Source organism: Onychostoma macrolepis, chromosome 12, assembly GCF_012432095.1.
Source record: "Onychostoma macrolepis isolate SWU-2019 chromosome 12, ASM1243209v1, whole genome shotgun sequence".
Lineage (NCBI taxonomy): Eukaryota > Metazoa > Chordata > Actinopteri > Cypriniformes > Cyprinidae > Onychostoma > Onychostoma macrolepis.
In genome coordinates, this window is record NC_081166.1 from 21,092,352 (window position 1) to 21,112,028 (window position 19,677).

At 34.8% G+C, this 19,677-nt stretch overlaps 1 long non-coding RNA gene across 1 annotated transcript; it reads left to right on the forward strand.

Annotated features, from left to right (window-relative positions):
* The first annotated feature begins 2,130 nt into the window (after nt 1-2,130).
* Nucleotides 2,131-5,876, forward strand: LOC131550931 (uncharacterized). Its single transcript, XR_009273666.1, has 5 exons — nt 2,131-2,856; nt 3,583-3,674; nt 3,764-3,947; nt 5,216-5,349; nt 5,603-5,876. It is a non-coding gene; the product is annotated as an uncharacterized LOC131550931 (long non-coding RNA).
* Nucleotides 5,877-19,677: the final 13,801 nt, after the last annotated feature.

Sequence of the window (19,677 nt, forward strand, 5' to 3'; positions counted from 1 at the left end):
AAGTGACTTTGTAACTACGTGTCAACTAATTCTCATTAATTTGCAACTACATGTCTACTAACTCTCAGTAGGGTAGGTTTAGGGTTATAGAATAAGTTGACATATACTTGTAAAGTTTCTCATAGTCAGTATGTTGTATGTTGTGGACCCATCAAAATAAAGTGTTAGAAGTTATTAAGCAGAGAGTCTACTAATACTCTAATGACTGCTAGTTGACGTGTAGTTGCAAAGTTACTTACTGTTAGTAGAATGTCTAAAGTGGACTATCGAACTAAAGTGTTACCAAATATTTAAGTTGAGCTCTTTTTATTGCTTGTGCTTAGTGGAGAAGACATATTAAGTCTGCACAAATATATTTAAAAAATATTAAATGAATGGTTATTTTTAAATCCAGTCAACATTCAGAATGCTAAATGTTGACTAAACTAATAAAAACAAATCCAGCCAACACTGAGATCATTCCGCACGTGCACTGGCCTGAGTGACTTCGCAGGAGAAACAGCACCGTCATCTTGTCAAGTTCACGAGTCAGGTGAGTTGCACTAAATAAATGTTATTTTTTAGACTAAATTTAATGAGAAAATCATGCAACATATCCAATTTTTTGGAGTGGACATTTAGAAAGTGTTTTATGAGTTGTTAAAAAGTGGATATAAGACAGTGTATGTCAAGTTCAGGCATCAAGTAAGTCAAGTGGCACTGTTAAGGCGAGACACTGCAGGTGAATAGGGTAATTTTTTTTACTAACAGTTATCGCCTTATTTACCTAGTTGATTGATTACATTGATAATTGCAAACATTTTTTGTATTACAAGTTTTCTAAAATGTTAGGTTTAAATATGCAAATGAGGCATTATTTAATGAAAAATGCACTAATTTGCATACATTTCTAGTACAAAAATCTAAACACTGGATGAAGTCAGTTTCAAAATTCTTGTTTAGTTTTTTTGACATATTACAGTCAAAAGTTTTTACAGAGGGAATTTTGGGTATCTCATTTTGTCACTCCATAATTCAGAAAACACTTAGAACAGACAGAAAACACTATATTTTTGACAATTTTGGGGGGATTAAAATGTTGTATATAATCAAGCAAATTATATATGAACAAATCCCTCTGTAAAAACCTTCAGGATATAGACAGGAATAAATATGTAAAGTTTGGTGTCTGTAAGTGCTACTGAAGTGGAGATTTATGGCTCAGTTTAGGAGAAAAAACTCATTTTGAGAAAACGGCCTTTAAAAATATATATTGTAATTGAAATCTATTGACACAAATAAATAAAGTGCTATAAAAGAAACACTTAACAGTGTCTTTTGGATGTTTTCGTTCTACTAGTCTGAAAAAACACTTTATGAAAAACCAAAAAGCCCAAAATCTCAAAATTGACAGGTGCATGAAAAAACTGTTTTTGCCTTGACTGATTGCATAGACACTATTGGAAGAGAGCTGAACTGAATGATGATTTCATTGAATCATCAATGAACTGACTTTAACTGGAAAAATGACTCTCTGGGGTCGACGGTCTTGCCGGCTAGACGAGCTCATTTTTTTTCTTATCAGTGTGAAAGTGTTATACATCAATTGAAACTTTGTGGTGTCTATTTTTTTTCCGGGTATACTCACAATAAAAAAAAAAAATGTTGTGCTTTTCGCAAAAATTTAAAAAAACAACAGGATGCACGTTGTGCCTTCTCTCTCTTAGAAGAATTCATTCAGAAACGCGTCTGAAAAACGAACTGTAACTTAGTGAATACCTGTCACAGAAACATGAAACATATGTCTGTAGAAAGCTTAGAATGTCTATTTGTAAATGGTATTAGTCAAATCGAGCGCAAAGGTCGTTGTCCTGACAACGAGTCTCGAGAGCAGCTGATTACTTGTAACGGCGTCTTTTCCTTAGTGTCTACTGCAGGATGGATATAAAAGTATAAAATATGTTTTGGTTTGACAACATTGTTCATATGTGAACTATCACAATTAAAGCACAAAGACATAATAACATTACACTCCGAGACCATTCACAAGTGTGACAAAAGAGAAGAAACGCTTTCCGGAAGAGAAATTCATCAGGCAAGCAGGAGCGTTGACTTTGTCGACTCATCCAGTTTAGTGGTGAGTATAATGTCTAATGTCCTCATATCTTAAGTTATAATTTTAGAGAGATGTAAAAAGACTTGACGGATATCTTATTCAACCCGCTGAGATGAGAAGAAAATGAGAGGAAACGCCGCTTCCGTACTTATTTGTGTGCTTATGATGGCACAGAACACACAGAACTGAAGTCTGAGAGGAAGACAAAACAACTGGTTTAATGCTGTTTTTACTACACTTTTACTATAATAAAACAAATTACAATTACATTATAAAATGTCAAAATTTAGAAGAGAGAAAGTGAAAAGCCACTCAACAGATGTTGGTGATGTCAGAGAGTCACCTCAGTCACCACAGTCTCCACTAACCACACTCACCAGATCCCAATCCCCGGATTACTAATCACCGCCACCTGTCAACACTCATCAACAGCACTATATCCCTGCACTCCTCCCGTTCACTCACTGTCTGGTCTCAAACTTACAGTGTTTGACTTACCTGACCCACTTACCTGTTTTGTCTACTTACCAGTTGCTTCTGTGTTCCTCTCCCTGCTCTCCACCGCTTCAGTTCTCCACCGTCTCCACGCTCCGCTGTTCCATTGGGATCCCCTGGAATAAAGATAAGGACGATCACCCTCAGATAAACTCCCCGCCTGCTTAACTGGACCTTCAGCTGATCTCAGTCCCCCTCTGCACTTGTCAATAAACCTGTTCACGATATTGCACTTACCTCTGTGTCCTGTGTCTATCTGCTGACAGGTGAGACTTTATTTCTGCAAATGCATGAAAGGTCACTCACATTCTAGTTAGCCACAAATGTAAGATAGTAATTTAGTATTTAAATGAGATTAATAACTCCAGCTACTTGTAGGCCTACAGTCCTGTATATTTCACAATAAATAAATTGTGATGCAGCCTGAATCATAATCACACCATGTTCATTTGTTGGCCAGAGGAGAACTGATCCCTAAACTATACTTTCTCCCAAGGTTTTTTTTTTTTCTTTCTCCATGTCACCAGATGGAGTTTGGGTTCCTTGCCACTGTCGACTTTTGGCTTGCTTATTTAGGGACACATAATATTCAGCAATATTGTTGATCTGACTCCACTGACACTATTGGATAAGGGCTGAACTGAGCTAGATGATGACACCACTGTTTTCTGCACAACTGTAGATGCATTGGAATTATTTTATATTTGATTATTTTTAACACTGATCAGTCAACACTGATTTCAACTGAACAATGATACTTTTTACTGTTTAGAGCTGCTTCACAGCAGAAGTTAATTTTGTTTGCATCATTTTTCTTTTTATCACTGTAAAGTAATTAAAATATATCTGACAATATTTAGTACTGGATATACACAAAAATAGAATAAATCAGGATTTATTTTTTCACAGCACTGTACACCAGCATTTTTGTTTAGTGTGACATTAATGTGTGGAAATGGACATTTTTTTTAGTGTGCGATTGCTATTTTCAGGAAAATGCACTGGTAACAACTAAAATAAAGAAGACCAAAAATATAATTTAACAGAAGATGATGGCTGTGGTGAAACAAGCACTCAAATAATGGTGAGCAGTAATCTACTTTATTTATTTTATCTTTTATTAACTATTATCTTTATAGTTTATAATGCATAATAACTGATATTATATTTCAGGAACTAAGACCTGTGGGAGTGCTGGAGAAATCAAGTGTACCAAGTACCATCTCCTCAGCCATGTAAGAGATCTTCAGACATGAAGAGATTGAGGAGTTAAATGAAGTCAAAGAGCTAAAAGAAGATCTACAATATTGGTGCTAATTCAGCATGAAAACAGAGAGAGAGCTGAGGGAGTGGAAAGGTAAAGAAATGTAGTTATATCAGCAATTATTCTCAATGCTTAACATCAGCTCTCAACAGTTTGCTTGAGGACTCTTTGATTCTCTCTGATTGACTGGAAGGTGTGCATTAAAACAATATATGCATAAGATAATTATAATCAGTTCAATCACCATTCTAAATTAATGTGCGGCTTTTACTGTAGCACACACATACAGTCAGAAAGCTAGATCTAAAGACCTGTAACCAAATAAACTAATGAAAATTAACTTGGTTTTACCCTTCCAGTCAAATTGTAATAAACATGTCGTTCCAAACCCATAATACCTTTGTTCATCTTTAAAACACAAATTAAAGATATTTTTGATTAAATCAGAGAGCTTTCTGACCCCTCTCTATAGGCAGCAACGCAACTTACACATTTAAGTTCCAGAACAATAGGAAAGACATTGTGAAAGTAATCCATGTGACTCCAGTGGTTTAACCTCAATTTTGTCTTCTGTCGCATGAACACAACACTCATCTGCAGTAATGCTCTCATGAATGCACATTACAGATCAATATTTTTTGTAAATAAGTGGTAAATTATAATTTTTTTTTTTTTTTTTTGGACGCAAACACTCGCTTCATAAAATTGAGTTAAAACAACTGGAGTCACATGAATTACTTTAACAATGTCTTTCCTATCATTCTGGAACTTGAATGTGTAAGTTGCATTGCTGTCTATGTAGGGTCAGAAAGCTCTCTTTCTTTAAAAAATGTCTGTCTTTGTGTTCCAAAGAGGAAAGAAGGTCTTACCGGTGTGAAACGACACAAGGGTGACTATTTAATGACAGAATTTTCATTTTTGGGTTAGCTATCTCTTTAAGGATAGCTTTACCTTAACTTTTTAGCGTAGCTTTAACAGGTGTGTATTACACAATTTTAATCGAATTCAATGGAGGCAACCTGTTTCATGTCGGGTGGTTCTTTGCCTCCACCTCATGCATTAAAATCATGTAATGCACACCTAGCCATGGATTAGCCCTTATGTGTGAAGAGAGTTATAGGCTACACAAAGTATTAAATGAAGGGGGCACAATAACCGTGGAACACATATATTCTATGTACTGTATTTTAATAGTATATTTACATATATCTGTAATTTCTATATTTTTTCTATTATTATTATTTATTTTTTTATTTAAGGTTAGAATTTTGAATGGAAAAACCAAAATGATAAAGAGGGCAAATAATTGTGGAGGACTCTGTACAGTATTTAAACATGACTGTGTCTATGCTTTTTTCCAGAAATGCATGTTATTGTGCAAAGGGTAGTTGCATGGATCAGTGGAGGGACAGAAAGCTCTGAGATTTCATTATAAAGATCTGCATTTGTGTTCTGAAGATGAACAAAAGACTTGCGGGTTTGGAATGTCATGAGGGTGAGTAATTGATGACAGAATTTTCATTTTTGGGTGAACCAACCTTTTAACTTCTGTTACCTGGAGTGTTCAGACATTGTTAATGCTGACCAATATGCCATAAGAAATGAACTGGGAGTAGTATGAATACTTTTCACAAACATTTGGTGACATCACAATTCAAGATTTATTTTAAGCATACTAAATATGCCTGTGGTGAAAAGTGTAACTGAAACTTGAGAATTTCTGAGTTTTTGTTTGTTTGTTTTTCCAGACTACATCAAAAATTGTGTTTCCACATCTGAGATGAAGGCAGTCATAAGAACCAAGCAGAACAATGAGGATAAGCTCTTCAAAAAATTAAACCTGCCTGAATAATGCAGGAAGAAATGTGCATGATTGCGTGATTTGTAAATAAACACTAAGTAAATTTAGTGTAACTCTCAGCCTGTTATTTTAAGTTTAAAGAAAAGTGAAATTATTTATTGTTGCATTGCTGTTTGAGACATTCACTGTTGTTTTGTACCTTAATTTATTATATTTCAGTTGTGTGCAAATAAAACTTGTTATTCTGAATATTCTTGATGCATTTCAGTGTTATTGTACAGCATTTTATTAGTATTGCACTTTGGTTGTGTTGAATTGTACTTCAGTTGTATTATACAGGTGCTGGTCATATAATTAGAATATCATCAAAAAGTTGATTTATTTCACTAATTCCATTCAAAAAGTGAAACTTGTATATTATATTCATTCATTACACACAGACTGATATATTTCAAATGTTTATTTCTTTTAATTTTGATGATTAGAGCTTACAGCTCATGAAAGTCAAAAATTAGTATCTCAAAATATTAGAATATTACTTAAGACCAATACAAAGAAAGGATTTTTAGAAATCTTGGCCAACTGAAAAGTATGAACATGAAAAGTATGAGCATGTACAACACTCAATACATTGTTGGGGCTCCTTTTGCCTGAATTGCTGCAGCAATGCGGCGTGGCATGGAGTCGATCAGTCTGTGGCACTGCTCAGGTGTTATGAGAGCCCAGGTTGCTCTGATAGTGGCCTTCAGCTCATCTGCATTGTTGGGTCTGGTGTCTCTCATCTTCCTCTTGACAATACCCCATAGATTCTCTATGGGGTTCAGGTCAGGTGAGTTTGCTGGCCAATCAAGCACAGTAACACTATGGTCATTGAACCAGCTTTTGGTACCTTTGGCAGTGTGGGCAGGTGCCAAGTCCTGCTGGAAAATGAAATCAGCATCTCCATAAAGCTTGTCAACAGAAGGAAGCATGAAGTGCTCTAAAATTTCCTGGTATATGGCTGCGTTGACTGTGGACATCAGAAAACACAGTGGACCAACACCAGCAGATGACATGGCAGCCCAAATCATCCCTGACTGTGGAAACTTCACACTGGACTTCAAGCAACATGGATTCTGTGCCTCTCCACTCTTCCTTCAGATTCTGGGACCTTGATTTCCAAATGAAATGTAAAATTTACTTTCATCTGAAAAGAGGACTTTGGACCACTGAGCAACAGTCCAGTTCTTTTTCTCCACAGCCCAGGTAAGACGCTTCTGACGTTGTCTCTGCTTCAGAAGTGGCTTGGTAGCCCTTTTCCTGAAGACGTCTGAGCGTGGTGACTCTTGATGCACTGACTCCAGATTCAGTTCTCTCCTTGTGAAGCTCTCCCAAGTGTTTGAATCGGCTTTGCTTGACTGTATTCTCAAGCTTGCGGTCATCCCTGTTGCTTGTGCACCTTTTCCTACCCAAATTCTTCCTTCCAGTCAACTTTGCATTTAATATGCTTTGATACAGCACTCTGTAAACAGCCACACCTTTCAGTAATGACCCTCTGTGACATTATCAATGTTCATCTTCTGGATCATTGCCAAGTCAGCAGTCTTCCCCATTATTGTGGTTTCAAAGAACAAGAGATACCCAGAATTTATACTGTAGGGATGGTCATTTATTCAAACTCAAATGTAAATATTCTAATATTTTGAGATACTGATTTTTGACTTTCATGAGCTGTAAGCTCTAATCATCAAAATTAAAAGAAATAAACATTTGAAATATATCAGTCTGTGTGTAATGAATGAATATAATATACAAGTTTCACTTTTTGAATGGAATTAGTGAAATCAACTTTTTGATGATATTCTAATTATATGACCAGCACCTGTATATTGCAGTGCTACTGCAGATTTATTGCAGTATAACTGTAGTACTACTTCAGCTTTATTGCAGTAATACTGGGGTTCTATTGCAGTTGTTTGTTAGTAATACTACAGCTCTACTGCAGTAGTATTGCAGTTGTATTTCAATAGTACATCAGATGTATTGCAGTAAAACGGCAATAATGCAGTTTTTCATGTCCAAAAAACTGCATTTTTCTACATGTAACAAACTGCAGTATTACTTTTAAAAAAAACTGCAGTAATTTTTTGTAAGGGCGTAACGTTATATAATTAATATTAATAATTGCATCTATATAGCACTTTTCTGGGTTTGTAATGTGACTCTGTAAATTAATTTATAATATATTCTGTTCAGTTTTGGCTAGCTTATATCACTATCATGCCTAATGTATATGTTTTGGAATATCTGCTCTGAATATCTTTGTGTTTGTAATGTATTCACGCTTGCCTTCATCAGCACGTCGCAAAGGGAAATGCGGGTGTCGTTCAGTTTTCAGTGCGACGTCTTCAGTTGAACAGGAACTGTTTTCAAGAATGGCACAAAGATGTGTGACTGTGTTTAGATGTGTGTGTTCTGTTGACCACCTCCCACTGACCATCGGGCTGCAAAGATCATAAGTGTCCCTCTCCCAAGCTAACAGGGAACGTTCTCGTAACTTTGGCTAACGTTCTCTCAAAGTTATCAAAAACCATTCTCGCAATAATGTTAGTAGAACGTTTTCTTAACGTTATCTGCCATTGATAAACGTTCTAAAAACGTTAGCATAAAAACGTTATCATTGCATTGTTAGTGGAACATTCTAAAAACATTGGCATTAAAACGTTATCATTGCATTGTTAGTGGAACATTCTAAAAACGTTATTGCATTGTTAGTGGAACGTTTTAAAAACATTAGCATTAAAAACGTTATTACGTTGTTAATGGAACATTCTAAAAACGTTAGCATAAAAAACGTTATTGCATTCTTAGTGGAATGTTTTAAAAACATTAGCATTAAAAACGTTATCATTACGTTGTTAATGGAACATTCTAAAAACGTTAGCATAAAAACCTTAGCATTGCATTGTTAGTGGAACGTTATAAAAACATTGGCATTAAAAACGTTATTGCGTTGTTAGTGGAACGTTCTAAAAACGTTAGCATAAAAACTTATCTTCTGTGGGATGTCTGAAGAAATGTATGAATTTAAGGACGAGTATAACGAAAAATAACTCAAATAATACCTTATCAGTAATATTTTTTGGTATTTCAATTGAACATTCTTAGAACTAGCGTAATTTTTCTGTTCTCGAGGTTGCAAACAAATGTTCTAATAATATTAAGTTCACTACTTAAAGTTGGCTTGTATGTATGGTTAGTGGAATATTCTTTAAATGTTATAGCTGTGACATTTCACATTTAAAATAAAAACTAAATTATATCAATGAGTCATTGATTATTAAAATCTGTTCTAACTTGCAGTGTACTTAAATGTCACTATGAAAATATAAAGTGTCACACTTTATTTAACATAAAAGCTTCTCTGACACCATACATGTTCATAGACTTACCCCTCACAACATCTATCATGATTTCATCACATTAGCCATTAATTGCAAAATGGGTGAGCTACATGGTTACAGTTAACAGGGAATGTTCTCATAACTTTGGCAAACGTTCTCTAAAGGTTATCTCAAAGTTATCAAAAACCATTCTTGCAGTAACATTAGTAGAACGTTTTCTTAACGTTATCTACCCTTGATAAACTTTTTAAAATCGTTAGCATAAAAATGTTATCATTGCCTTGTTAGTAATTTGCATAGCAACATAATTTGTGTATCTAATGACACAAAGAATGACACATTCCAGTGGCCTTTTCCCCCCTGGCCTAAGAGAGGAAAAACTTTTTGTTTCAAATTAAAATCTTACAGTAGCTTAAAAGTCAGAAGACACTTTATTTATTCTCAAACTGTTGTTCTGACATTTGCAATAACTGTGAAGGAGAAAATGCACTTGCGAAGTGTATACATGATCCTTTTTTTTTTTTTTTTTAATTAACATTTTGCAAGTAACATTTGAAAATTGAAAACATACGGTACAGTGTGTATACCATAGACTGTATAAAAACAGGTGTATACATGATCTTAATTCCCCACGAAATCATCTCTACGTGTAGCGTGAAAAGGTGGGCGTGGCTTTGGAACGTACGTGCGCGTCAATCAAACACAGCGGGAAGGACGCACAGCTGCCAAACATTTACAGTGAGATGGCGCCTGTCAGGTAAGTTCTGTGACTTTTGTTGGATGTATGAATAAAATATGTTTATTATCACACTGATGATTAGCTTGATAAAATTATAGGTAGGTGATTGATTTGCATGAACAGGCAAAACTGCTGCTGCGGAGCGGTTACAACAGTATACAAATGTGAATACAGAGTGTTACGTCCTGAGACGCATTTTATTTGATTGTTCTGTGTTTTGTGGTATGCTTTCTTTTGTTGTTGTTCTTTTCTTTCTTTTTTTAATGTCTACTGCTGTCACTATCGTGGAGGTGATGGGATACACCTGTTGCTGGTTTGTTACCCATTCAAGTCGGCTCCACTGATTGGCTGCACTCAGGAGGAAGCAGCATAAAGCCAGCAGAGAGAGAGAGAAAAAAAATAATAATATGAGTTCACAATTGGTGGAACAATTCTTAATCACGTCACCTGTTATAATTATTTGGGTCTGATGATCTCAGCCTCTGGACAGCTCAACACTGCAATAAAAGATCTGACGGATAAGGCATGCAGGGCTTTTTACAGTATAAGAAGACCCCTGTTCAAATTCAACCCACCCATTAAACTGTGGCTGAAAATCTTCGATAGCATCATCAAACCCATTCTTCTCTATGGCTGTGAAATCTGGGGCCCCAAATTTAAATTAAACTATGAATTATGGGACAAAAACCCTGTTGAAATTTTCCACCTTGAATTCTGCAAAAACATCTTGGGAATTCACAGAAACGCCCTGAATCTCGGCTGCAGGGCAGAACTGGGCAAATTCCCTCTGCTCTCTGAGATCCAGAAGAGAGGAGCGAAGTTCTGGATCCATCTTTCAGACGCGACGACAGATAGCTACCACCACAGTGCTTTCACTTATCGGCAGAAACACCCAGAGAGTGACCCCTTTCACTATTTAGTGGAAAAACATCAACTCAATTCAACAATTCAGTTAAAAAATTCAAAAATTAAAGAAACAGAAAAAATAACCCAGGAAGAATACATTCATGATTGGCAGCAAAAAGTAACTCAAGTAAAGAAATTAACTTACTTCCACGGTATAAAATCTGATTATAAATTAGCGCCATACCTGAGCAGTATTAAAGACTATGGTCAGGGAAAGCTGCTGACGAAGTATCGTCTGAGTGAACACAGTCTGTGTGTGGAGACGGGCCGACACAAGCAGGGCTGGAGAGCCACTGTGTTCTCACTGCACTGAGGGACTCGTAGAGGACGAGTTGCACTTCCTCACGGAGTGCAGCAAATATAAACACATCAGAGATGCCTATTTCAAACAAATAGTTCTAGTTTCACCTGAATTTAACCATAAAAGTAACTTAGACAAACTCTGTTATATTCTGGGAGAAAAGGAAAAATGTATCCACCTGGCAGTGCAGTATGTGTCCTCCTGCCATCAAATGAGGGACAAAGGCTGATCCCTCCTTTCCATTTATAACTGCTCTCTGTATTCATTTAATAATTTATTTATTTATTTATTTTTATTTTTTATTATTATTATTTATTTATTTATTATTATTATTATTTATTTATTTATTTACCTACATGTATAATATGGACATGTATATGTGTTTCCCCATGATTTTATTTATCTGTATAATATATGTATTGCTTTGGCAACATTGTGATGTTACACAGTCATGCCAATAAAGCTAATTTGAATTGAATTGAATTGAATTGAGAGAGAGAGAGAGAGAGAGAGCGATTGTAACACAGACTTCTTTTCTCTGGCTCCAGATAACTTTGTTTTGTTGCTGTTGAGTGCTAACCATTGGTGCTACTGTGAATTTAGTTGTAGATTTGTACATTTGTTTAGGATTTAAGAGTTTTGTAAGGAAACTTGTAGGGAGGTGGGTGCCTTTTTTTCTTTAATTGCTTTTCTCCTGGTTATCTGGGTAGTCAAGGAGTAGGGAAGTTCATTTTGTTATTCATTTGTTTTTGGTTTATGTATAGGTAAGTTATGTTTAAAATTGAGTTAGAAATCTTTTGTTTGTTATGTTGGCCTTTGCCCCCTCCTGAAGTTTATGTTTCCTTTTATCTTTTTCTTATGATTTAATAAAAAAACAATAACAAGTTATTTCGTTTGGAGGTGTGTTATTGGGGCTGGAGACAAGAGGTCCCTGTGCTTTCTCTCTCCAAAGTTTGTTACAGCTATGCCCATTACCTCTAGACCAAAAAGAGGGCTAGCACGTGACAATAAAATAAAGGGAAAAATACAGTTGTAGAAGTCTTTAGACTCGCTGTTTCTCAGTGTCCACTAGTTTGCTTTTACAATATAGCAAAACATTTTCATTACACCTTGTTCTTCTTCGAGTTATTAGCAAGATTAGCTAATGAATGTCCCGCGCCCATGCATTTTCCCTGCTGTTTTCCGTTTCATGTAAGCTGAAATTCATGTACTTAGACATCAGATTTTTGCATAGCACCTGACTTTTTAATATTCGAGAACTGTTTTACAATGCAAACCTGATGTTTAATATTTACAAACTAATAAATTCAAATTTCGCCGTTTTAAAATTTAATATGCCTATACCAGTGGCGGCTGCTGGTCTTTCAAAGAGGGGAAGCTCATTTTCGGCCTACATCATAAAAATTGTCCATTTATTTATACGTAAATTCTGCCCTACGTTCCTTTTCAAGAAAATGCTCTGTGACCCTGTCGTACCAACTAGGCGTCTTTTCCAGTGACGCTAGCCTAGCCTACTGTATGTATGAATGAATGAATGAATGAACAAACAATCTAAAAAAAAAAGATATTAAACTGGACGGAGGAAATGTGGGAATTAGGTTAAACTGAAACAAGGAATGTGGTGTATAATAGGGTTGTCACGATACCATAAAAATGTCTTACGATACTATACCAGCTTAATTTATAATTCAATTCTACAAAATGAATCAAAATTTAATAAATAAATAGATGTAAGTGAAAACACACAGTATTATGCTCTGAATAATTAATGTGAATGAATGAATGACTGGCTATTGTTATCCATGAAATTATCTAAACAAAACTCATCTTAGCACTGCACAAAATCTGCATGAAGTGACATTTAGATGTGGCATTTATTCATTTAGACTGTATTTATAATTGCATAAATAATGTTATGAGATTAATGTTTTAAATACTAAATTCTGAATATAGAAATATGTTGGAAAATAATGTAATACGCCTACTTTTAGATGGGAAACGTAAAAACGGCCAGCAGGTGGCAGAAGTTCGTGATTGAATCACTGAGTCATTCAAATGATTCTTTCAAAACGGCTGAATCCTTCAGGAGCAAATCAAATGACTGTTTTTATAAATGGCGCAGTGAATCAGTGATTCACCCAAACCAACGCGGATTTGGATTCGAACACAAACTAAATAAAAAGAAGCACTCTTGCTCGTGTCGTATTGCCTAAGTGTCAGGAGCATTTTTTGCTCGCATATCTTGAAATTTCTGAGTTAGCAGCTATGGCAAGCCGTTTTGACTTTTATTCATTCTCAGGATATGACTACTTGATATCAACAATTCAGTTTTTACTAGTTAAAATGTTAATTCTTGATATCAGGAATTAGATTTCTACTAGTAACAATGGCTATTTTTTATATCAACAATTGCATTTCCACTAGTAACAATGTTAATTCTTGATATCAACAATTACATTTTCACTAGTTAAAATGCTAATTCTTGATATCAGCAATTCAATTTCTACTAGTAAAAAATATTATTCATGATATCAAGAATTTATATCATGGTAATGGCAATAGGCAAGCCGTTTTGACTTTTATTAATTCGCAGGAAATTAATTCTTGATATCAACAATTCAATTTTCACTAGTTAAAATGCTAATTCTTGATATCAGGAATTGGATTTCTGCTAGTAACAATGGCTATTTTTGATATCAGCAATTACATTTCCACTAGTAACAATGTTAATTCTTGATATCAACAATTCAATTTTCACTAGTTAAAATGCTAATTCTTGATATCAGGAATTGGATTTCTGCTAGTAACAATGGCTATTTTTGATATCAGCAATTACATTTCCACTAGTAACAATGTTAATTCTTGATATCAACAATTCAATTTTCACTAGTTAAAATGTTAATTCTTGATATCAAGAATTAAATTACAGATATCAACAATTTAATTCTTGATATCAACAATTGTATTTTCACTAGTTAAATGTCACCATAGGCTGCCATTCAAAATCAATTGTTGATATCAAGAATTAATTTCTTACTAGTTGAAATTCCAATTTCACATATCAGAAATACAATTCTTATTAGTAAAAATGTCTATTCTTGATATCAACAATTTAATTCTTGATGTCAACAATTTAATTGTCACTAGTGACAATGTTAATTTCTGATATCAAGAATTAAATTGTTGATATCCTCCCAATTGTTGATATCAGAAATAGATTTTCAGATATCAAAAATGAACGTTGTCACTAGTGACAATTCAATTGTTGATATCAAGAATTAAATTCTTGATATCAACAATTGAATTATCAACAAAGTCAGTTGATATCTGAAATTGCCATTGCAACTAGTGAAAATAGAATTACTGATATCTTAAATAACATTTTAACTAGTAAAAATACATTTACAGATATCTAGAAATGCCATTTTTACTAGTAAGAATAGCTATGGTAATGAGTTAATGAATATTAATGAGTTCTGGTTTTCCCATAATCCTTACGTCAGCACTGGCCAAAGATGGCGAAAGAACGTCCAGCAGAAACGGCTCCTTTATTTATTTGTTTTGTCAATGAAACATGAAATTATGGCTGGATTTATTTATTTATTGTTAATTGTTTTTTTAAAAAAGTAATTTTATCCTGTTTCTTTTTATTGGCCACCAAGTCCTTCGGATAATTAAAGGAAAAATGAACAAGGCATTCATTTAGCTATAACATAAAAAATAACGTTATTTTTTCAAATGTTTATTTTTGGTTTCATTACACTTTCTTCTAATACATAAAATAAAAAATACAACCAAAATGAAAAATAAAACATAATACTGTGTCATACAAAGTTTGAACGTTTTGCTGGAATATCGTTGTATTTAGGCCACATGAACGAGTCGTCATATTGCGTGCCCAAATTCGTGCCGGCGTTTCTCTTCGTGTAAAGGCGGGTGCAGAATTAATTTTTTTATTTATTTATTTTTTGTACATTTTGATGTATTATAACACCGACACGTTTGATGACCCGACATATTTGCACTCTCTGCCCAATTCGGCTCAGATTTTTCTTGACCATTGGGACCAAATGTGATACACACTGTAATGTCCTAATACTTGCATTATTTTTTATAACATGTTGTCCAGCTGTTGAAGTATCGGTGGACAAGATGAATGATAAAGTCTATTGAACCTCTTTCTCATGTCTGTCTCAGCCATTTCAATGTTACGTTAAATTTGACACTGCACTGATACACTCTTCTGAAAGTTAAGACATGAACAATTGTAGGGGGTTCGAAGTGGAAATGGACAACGATTTAATAAGAATTACGTAATCTTGCACAGAATTATTTAATTTTTTGGGGGGGGGGGTCGTTTTATAAAGTTAATTTATAAAAACATTTGGAGCACTTTTTGTTTGTTAAATGCAAGTATTTTTTTTTTTTTAAAGTAACGACCAAGCGGCCAGCGGCACAGTGAGCTGATCATAGCCTATGTTTGATCAATTTAGCCTTCTCAAATCATCAGGACTTGCCTAAAATAAAATCTATAGAAATAAACAGTTCAAGCATATCACAATGTTAGTTTCAATGTTTGAACTATATAAATGTGCGCTAGGTGCATATCTAATTGTTTGTGTGAAGAGTGAAAGCTGAAGCCACTTTGCAGGACATGGAGGAGCCAGAGCGGTCACTTGCATTTTTTATTGATAGTGGAAACAACTTAAAATACGCCGTAATTTTTGCTCATAAAGGTAAGAGTAACATTATTCGGAACTGAAAAGGGTCTACTTTCATTTGTGTGCATTCACAATATCAACAAAATGTTGTGCTTTTATAAAATAAATAGGAAAACTGAGGATGCCTTGCCGTCTCGTCTTGAATAGGAGCGCTTCACAATGCTGAACCGAAACTCAATGAATTGAGTCACAAATATGATAAATATATCTATAGAAAGCTTTAAATTACTACTTTAAAACGAAATAATTCAAATCGAATAACAATCGAACAAAAACTCTTTCATTGTGTAATCCGTAAAGATGCATTTCTGCCTAAAGGCATGTCCACTGAGGAGATAGCGAGTCATTTTTCATCACCGTCTAAAATATAAAAATAAAGCCTAAAACAGGCCCGATTATATTTTTTTTCCGGATTTTTATGTTGCTCTGCTCTGAATTCCTTAAACTTTAAAGTATTTTCTGCAAAGCAATTTTGTCTGATATGTGAATTATTTATTAGCCTATTTTTTTAATCCATGCAGCAAATGCTTTAAAAATACTTTATTGCATTCCAGATGATTTTAAATAACTTTACACTTTAAATTTTATGGGTAGCTTGAATGTAAAACATTGTCATGAATTCGTTGTATTCCCCTTTGTAAAATAGGCTACAAATTGTTGTAGTCTAACCCGATCTTATGAAAGTGCGTGTAGCACGATTTTCTCTTTCTATTTGACGTAATGTTTACAAGCAGAAATTGACTTTGGCATGCAAAAGTCTGATACATTCGTTATTAATGGCATGGCTGGTTCAGTCGACAGAAATACGGGACACAGGGGCCTATAATTTACTGCTGAAATGTTTGCAGGGGAAATCTCAGGTCAGTCTGAGCGCTCATGGTACGCACAGTGCGTACAGCCGTACACCTTCAGGCGCCACTGATCTTGCCCATCTGGTTCATTGCTTATTATCATTATTATTATTATGGATGATTCCTTATCCTGTGGCTCCCTCTAGTGGATGAAATTAATATCACAGCCTTCATCTTCCAGTTAAAATGGCTGATAGTTTAGAATTTGATTTTGGCAGCGGCTATTTGAATTCAGTGAATGCATTGAATTCTATTTAAAGTAAGTGAAATTAAAGTGAAAAGTGAAAGTGATATTAAAATTATTAACTGGATGCCGCCCCTACAACTAACCCTATATAACCAATAACCACACGTTATTTTCCAGTTTTCGAATATTTCCTTAATTTTTATTGAAAATAAATGCCTTTCCGATGTGATACGGGATGTAAAAAAGAGAGTAGAACGAGGTCAGCAGAAGGCGGAATCAAACCTGGGTTTATCGCGTTAGAAACTTATGGCTTTACGCTCTACTATCTGCACCACTGAAGCTGATAGCGTTTAGAAAGTTTTTTGCAGTTTTCTAACCCTACGTTGATATCAAGAATTTAATTCCTGATATCAAGAATTAATTCCTACTAGTAAGAAATTAATTATTGATATCAACAATTGATTTTGAATGGCAGCCTATGGTGACATTTAACTAGTGAAAATACAATTACAGATATAAACAATTTAATTCTTGATATCAACAATTACATTCATGATATCAACAATTACATTCATGATATCAACAATTACATTCATGATATCAACAATTAAATTTCAATGGCAGCCTATGGTGACATTTAACTAGTGAAAATACAATTACAGATATCAACAATTTAATTGTTGATATCAATAATTACATTCTTGATATCAACAATTAAATTTCAATGGAAGCCTATGGTGACATTTAACTAGTGAAAATACAATTACAGATAGCAACAATTTAATTCTTGATATCAACAATTACATTCTTGATATCAACAATTAAATTTCAATGGCAGCCTATGGTGACATTTAACTAGTGAAAATACAATTACAGTATTCAAGAATTAAATTGTTGATATCTGTAATTTAATTCTTAATATCTTGAATTAGCATTTTAACTAGTGAAAATGTAATTGCTGATATCAAAAATAGCCATTGTTACTAGTGGAAATTCAATTCCTGATATCAAGAATTAGCATTTTAACTAGTGAATGTTGAATTGTTGCTGAGCCTAATGGTTTTCCCATCAGTCTATGCTCACTTTTGGCGCCAGAGACGTTAGGTAGTTGTTGGCAGTTTCTGCTTTTGATAGAATTTTTAATGTTGCAAATAGAGCAAGAATGGAACTTCATCGAACGAGAACTTGCTTGCTGCTACAAGGAGGCTGTTTCGTCGGTCTCTAAATCGACATTCAGGTAAGGTATCTTTTGCGGTTCAGTTAGTTTCGCTAACTGGTCGATCTTGACCAGGGGTGCATTATTTCTAAAGCATCTTGCTCGCAAGCTGTAGGCCTACAAGAAAACACACCGGTGAAGGAAAAAAAATATATATATACTGTCGCTGTCTCATTTCGAAGGCTGATGCTATGTAGGATGCAACCTCTGTAGTGTACAGTAAAAATACAAACAGAACCGTGCGTGGGGATTTCTTTCAAACACGCTTCGTGAAGCTTCGAAACCCTTGCGAATCATTTGCTTTGAACCAGTGATTCAGAGTCGGGTGTGTCTCACTCATCCTTAAAAGTGAAGCTGCGGGCTCTTTGATCGCCCCCTGGTGGCTGGCGAATGGGACTTCAGTCAAAATAAAAAAATAAATTACACTTCCAATACAATTTTCCGAAATATGGTTTTGGTCATTTAAGATAGTTGTTATCACGCTGATATATGTTCAGTTGTTCGTTTTTGTCATACTTTTGATTTTAGCTAGTAATTTGATGCTATAAAAATGGGGCGTGTCGTTATGGTTGATTGGGTCTGCGGGAGTTTGGGCGGGAGTTTGATTCCGCAGCTCCACCTCACGACTCTACTGCGCAGACTCTGGCTCCAAACGAATCTCTACTGCGCAGACTCGGGCTCCAAATGACGTCATTTAGTCAAGATGGTAGCGGCCATACTGAGATGTATTCGCTTCACTTTTCTATAGTGGAAGGAAGCGGAGACTTTTTTTACAGTCTTTTTTTTTTTTTTTGAAATAACAGTAGGGGAATACAAAGTCATACAAAAATGTAAGTCTATAAAAACAGACAATTTTTGAATTTTTCATACATTTTTCCAAAATTACATTTTAATTACATTAATTTCTTTAACCTTATTAGGAATTACATATTTATTCATATCTGACCACGCATTCTGAAATAAAAGCGAGGGATAATCCTGTTTCCATTTCACCATTGCCTTAGGAAAAATACTTTTTTGTTTCGTTAAAATTTTCCTAATATAAAAGTTATTAAATTTTTTATCTCTGATAGAAAGGCCCCCAACAATAAGATCTGGAAGAGAACCTTCAACCGGCTTATACATTTTTTCATTTTTAATTTTAAGGTGAAGTAGGGCTGGGCGATAAAACGATAACGATATGTATCGCGATAGACACGTGATCGATATCAATAAAAAATGTGTTCGATAAAACGTTCTATATTTTTTATTCTTTGTCGGAAGAAAACAGAGGTTGTATTAACAAAGGCACTGCTCTCTGGTAACCTAGCAACGTAGGGAGTGACACGCTAACAGCCAATCATGTAACAGTATCAGTTTGGTTGCGCCATATCGTTGTCTCGTGCTGGTCTGCTGGATTCCTTTTCATAAACAGAAAATGAGTGCTGCAGCGAGCGAGGAAATTGTAAATAAAAGAGGAAAAGTCAGCTCGCCAGTATGGCAGTTTTTTGGATATTATAAGTCTGACCGTAGTCAGACCAATGTCGTCTGCAAATTATGCAAGACCGTCGTCCCCGCCAAGACTGGTAATACCACGAACTTGATGTACCACCTTAGCCGCGCTCACCCTTTGGAGCACAGCCGTATTCAACCAACAACATCTGTAGCTGCAACACCGCACAAGCAGCAGACCACCAACTTCAAATATGATTAGAGTAAGAATAACTTGAAGAGTTACT